This window comes from Salmo salar, chromosome 02 (assembly GCF_965601325.2).
Source record: "Salmo salar chromosome 02, fSalSal1, whole genome shotgun sequence".
NCBI classification, from domain to species: domain Eukaryota; kingdom Metazoa; phylum Chordata; class Actinopteri; order Salmoniformes; family Salmonidae; genus Salmo; species Salmo salar.
In genome coordinates, this window is record NC_138292.1 from 75,961,086 (window position 1) to 75,967,085 (window position 6,000).

General features: G+C 37.6%; 1 long non-coding RNA gene across 1 annotated transcript; it reads left to right on the top strand.

Moving 5' to 3' along the window:
* Positions 1-2,323: 2,323 nt before the first annotated feature.
* LOC145862577 (uncharacterized) lies at positions 2,324-4,484 on the top strand. The gene is made up of 3 exons (XR_014382039.1): positions 2,324-2,512; positions 3,207-3,347; positions 4,070-4,484. It is a non-coding gene; the product is annotated as an uncharacterized LOC145862577 (long non-coding RNA).
* Positions 4,485-6,000: the final 1,516 nt, after the last annotated feature.

The following is a 6,000-nucleotide window of genomic DNA, read 5'->3' on the forward strand; positions in this document are numbered from 1 at the left end:
GTGACTACAGATCTAACAGAATGATATTAATATACCATGTGACTACAGATCTAACAGAATGATATTAATACACCATGTGACTACAGATCTCTCTAAGAGAATGATATTAATATACCATGTGACTACAGATCTCTCAGAATGATATTAAGATACCATGTGACTACAGATCTCTCTAACAGAATGATATTAATATACCATGTGACTACAGATCTCTCTAACAGAATGATATTAATATACCATGTGACTATAGATCTCTCAGAATGATATTAATATACCATGTGACTACAGATCTAACAGAATGATATTAATATACCATGTGACTACAGATCTAACAGAATGATATTAATATACCATGTGACTACAGGTCTCTCTAACAGAATGATATTAATAGACCATGTGACTACAGATCTCTCTAACAGAATGATATTAATATACCATGTGACTACAGATCTCTCTAACAGAATGATATTAATATACCATGTGACTACAGATCTCTCTAACAGAATGATATTAATATACCATGTGACTACAGATCTCTCAGAATGATATTAATATACCATGTGACTACAGGTCTCTCTAACAGAATGATATTAATATACCATGTGACTACAGATCTCTCTAACATAATGATATTAATATACCATGTGACTACAGATCTCTCAGAATTATATTAATATTCCATGTGACTACAGATCTCTCTAACAGAATGATATTAATATACCATGTGACTACAGATCTCTCTAACAGAATGATATTAATATACCATGTGACTACAGATCTCTCTAACAGAATGATATTAATATACCATGTGACTACAGGTCTCTCTAACAGAATGATATTAATATACCATGTGACTATAGATCTCTCAGAATGATATTAATATACCATGTGACTACAGATCTAACAGAATGATATTAATATACCATGTGACTACAGATCTAACGGAATGATATTAATACACCATGTGACTACAGATCTCTCTAAGAGAATGATATTAATATACCATGTGACTACAGATCTCTCAGAATGATATTAAGATACCATGTGACTACAGATCTCTCTAACAGAATGATATTAATATACCATGTGACTACAGATCTCTCTAACAGAATGATATTAATATACCATGTGACTATAGATCTCTCAGAATGATATTAATATACCATGTGACTACAGATCTAACAGAATGATATTAATATACCATGTGACTACAGATCTAACAGAATGATATTAATATACCATGTGACTACAGGTCTCTCTAACAGAATGATATTAATAGACCATGTGACTACAGATCTCTCTAACAGAATGATATTAATATACCATGTGACTACAGATCTCTCTAACAGAATGATATTAATATACCATGTGACTACAGATCTCTCTAACAGAATGATATTAATATACCATGTGACTACAGATCTCTCAGAATGATATTAATATACCATGTGACTACAGGTCTCTCTAACAGAATGATATTAATATACCATGTGACTACAGATCTCTCTAACATAATGATATTAATATACCATGTGACTACAGATCTCTCAGAATTATATTAATATTCCATGTGACTACAGATCTCTCTGACAGAATGATATTAATATACCATGTGACTACAGATCTCTCAGAATGATATTAATATACCATGTGACTACAGATCTCTCTAACAGAATGATATTAATATACCATGTGACTACAGATCTCTCTAACATAATGATATTAATAGACCATGTGACTACAGATCTCTCAGAATCATATTAATATACCATGTGACTACAGATCTCTCTAATAGAATGATATTAATATACCATGTGACTACAGATCTCTCTAACAGAATGATATTAATATACCATGTGACTACAGATCTCTCTAACAGAATGATATTAATATACCATGTGACTACAGATCTCTCTAACAGAATGATATTAATATACCATGTGACTACAGATCTCTCTAACAGAATGATATTAATATACCATGTGACTACAGGTCTCTCTAACAGAATGATATTAATATACCATGTGACTACAGATCTCTCTAACAGAATGATATTAATATACCATGTGAATACAGATCTCTCTAACAGAATGATATTAATATACCATGTGACTACAGATCTCTCTAACATAATGATATTAATATACCATGTGACTACAGATCTCTCAGAATGATATTAATATACCATGTGACTACAGGTCTCTCAAACAAACACAAGACGAGATAGCGAGCACGAGAAAAGCTAACAGGATATAACTAGTCTAACAGGAAATAAAGTTGTATTTGCCTTCATTTTAGAAGTGTAGTGTAGTCATAGCTGTACTGTTTGTTATTGTCCTGTGGTAGTAATGGTTTGTATCTGTCACTAAGCAGTAGTGAACTATGAATGGGGGTGTGATGCCTCTCATCTTGGTTTCAGTTCAGGGTAAATGAAACTTAAATCCTCACCATCACAATATCATCAACTTCAACATCAACTGAGGCAGCAAAGACAGACGGTACAAAGTAACAGGTAGGTGTTGATGAAATGTTTAGTTTCATGAAAAATCAATTTGAACAAGGATACCTGAACAATGTGAATGAAAGGATACACATTAATGTCCCAAGTACTGCTTTGTAAATGAGTGACTACATGTGATAGTTGACCTCACATACTTACTACAGCACCAGTCTAGGATGTGTGTAGTCTACATGTGTTGGTTCACCTGCTAGAGTCTAGGATGTGTGTAGACTACATGTGTTGGTTCACCTGATAGAGTCTAGGATGTGTGTAGACTACATGTGTTGGTTCACCTGATAGAGTCTAGGATGGGATGTCTCACACACACACACACACACACACACACACACACACACACACACACACACACACACACACACAAACCGTATGACCATAGAATTGGCAATGGACACCACAATTTGTGATTTCCTCATTCAGTAATAGTGTTTTCCATAACTTCCTCAGTGTGGTGTGATAACATTACTTGTTGCGAGAGTCTCCTTATCCCCGGCTGAGCTGAGATGGATGTGTGTCAGAGCAAGTTCTTAACTATTCTTGACTTGCTTATTTCCTAATATTAAAAAATACTAAAGATTGAGAAATCACTAAATATCCTGTTGTAGAGCCTTGCTCAGGCCAAACTCCAACGTGGAGAATGTTCCATGACAGAACAAAACTCCAATGACTACATTTCCCACCTCACCAGCCAGTCCCACTGGGGAGAACCCAGAGGAGTATCAGCAAAGGATCATGGGAGAAAGAGTCCAGAGCCAACTGCTGACTTCCTACACAGAGGGTCTGGTCAGAGCTGCACAGAGTACTCCTGTGTTTCAGAGACCTACAGTGGGTGAGTGACTCATCATAAAGCAACATACTACATTCCATATTGGCCCCTATATATCTGATATGATTTAGATCTTTAATGGTTTGGTTAGTATTTAGTCAGGTAATCTGATCCTAGGACAGCCATTAGGACCTGTATTAAAGCTGTACTGTAGTTCCACCTTACTCTTTAATGGTTTGGTTAGTATTTAGTCAGGGTAATCTGATCCTAGGACAGCCATTAGGACCTGTATTAAAGCTATACTGTAGTTCCTCCACCTTACTCTTTGAAAGGCTCTGTGGACATTTCCACACCTTGATTGCACCTATCCAATCCTGTCAGGGCCTATTTACAGCCCCAAAACACAAATCTGACCACAGATCAGTGTCTGGGGGCTACTTCGTCTTTCTCCAACCTATCCAATCCTGTCAGGCCCCCTTTATAGGACTAAAACACCAAGGCTGACCTCAGATCAGTAATAATAGTAATTATCACATTTTCAGTCTTTTAGTGAAAGCACGCCATCTAACGGTGATTTGTGAAATACGTTGAATAAATAATCTGCACCATTTACTTAATTATACTTATTCAACCTAGTTATAATACAGTAAAATACAGTACAGTACAATACATTTAGGAATTTATGAGGTTCTTTTCATTAACTTCCCTCAAAGATCATAGATCTCTTCCACGTTGGTGACCGTTTCCCCCTGTGAGTAAAGAGGGGTGTGTCTTTCTCTTGGCAGTGCGGTCCAATGAGGTGGAGGAGAGGGAGCGCTACAGATACCAGTGGAGGAAGGAGGACAGGCAGAGAATCATCGGTGACCGATTGGAGCTCTTCGTCGCCATAGTGACGGGGTTGTTGATGGGAGTTCTGACAGGTGGTTTTGGGGGTATTGTCATGGGAGGGTTGACAGGGGCGGTGATATGGTTTACAACAGGACTGGTCAGGAACTGGTGGAGCCCCTGACTTACTGGGAGGCACCATGTGTAGGATATGGATCTACTTTATAAAGACATTTGGAGGATAAAACAATTTTAATGTGTATTGATGGAAGGGCTTTGGTGATGTTACATGTTTGTTGATGCAATTATCAAACTTTATTATGAATCATTTGGAAGTGAATAAAAGCCCAATAAAGAGAGACAAGAAACAGAGAATATAGTGATTATTTTTAAAGAGAGATAAAACCCTCATATTCATCACCAGTGCTAACCTACTTCTGTTAAGACAGTCCTGATATGGGTCTGAACCTGTTATTCATGAAGGGATTAAAAGTGAGATTCATCCAGAAATATCTTTCCCTGATTTCATCTGACCAAGTATTCAGATATTGTGTGACAGTAGTTATGGCCAGGCCAGTGAAAGACCTTCATCCTACCCTGTAAAATCCTTCAAAATATCAGCAACAAGAACTAATGACTAGATCACCAAATATACATGATCAATTAATAGTTTACGTAAACAAACACAGTGATCTTACTAGAACCCCGATCCAGTGACTGTCAACCCAACACAGTTTGGCCAAGATCACAGCCCGTATCCAGAAAGTACCTCAGAGTAGGAGTACTGATCTAGGATCTGTCCATATGTTCATTATGATCTAAAATACAATCTGATGCTAGATCAGCACTCCTACGGGCCCTGGTCACTACTAATCTTAACGATGTTGTTATTGTTGTCGGCTCAATCTGTCATGGAATCAGTAAACCCTGCTCTCTTATCTGTCATGGAATCAGTAAACCCTGCTCTCTTATCTGTCATGGAATCAGTAAACCCTGCTCTCTTATCTGTTATGGAATCAGTAAACCCTGCTCTCACATCTGTCATGGAATCAGTTAACCCTGCTCTCATATCTATCATGGAATCAGTAAACCCTGCTCTCATATCTGTCATGGAATCAGTAAACCCTGCTCTCTTATCTGTCATGGAATCAGTAAACCCTGCTCTCATATCTGTCATGGAATCAGTAAACCCTGCTCTCATATCTGTCATGGAATCAGTAAACCCTGCTCTCATATCTGTCATGGAATCAGTAAACCCTGCTCTCATATCTGTCATGGAATCAGTAAACCCTGCTCTCATATCTGTCATGGAATCAGTAAACCCTGCTCTCTTATCTGTCATGGAATCAGTTAACCCTGCTCTCTTATCTGTCATGGAATAAGTAAACCCTGCTCTCAATCTGTCATGGAATCAGTAAACCCTGCTCTCATATCTGTCATGGAATCAGTAAACCCTGCTCTCATATCTGTCATGGAATCAGTAAACCCTGCTCTCTTATCTGTCATGGAATCAGTAAACCCTGCTCTCATATCTGTCATGGAATCAGTAAACCCTGCTCTCTTATCTGTCATGGAATCATTTAACCCTGCTCTCTTATCTGTCATGGAATAAGTAAACCCTGCTCTCAATCTGTCATGGAATCAGTAAACCCTGCTCTCATATCTGTCATGGAATCAGTAAACCCTGCTCTCATATCTGTCATGGAATCAGTAAACCCTGCTCTCATATCTATCATGGAATCAGTAAACCCTGCTCTCATATCTGTCATGGAATCAGTAAACCCTGCTCTCATATCTGTCATGGAATCAGTAAGCCCTGCTCTCTTATCTGTCATGGAATCAGTAAACCCTGCTCTCATATCTGTCATGGAATCAGTAAACCCTGCTCTCA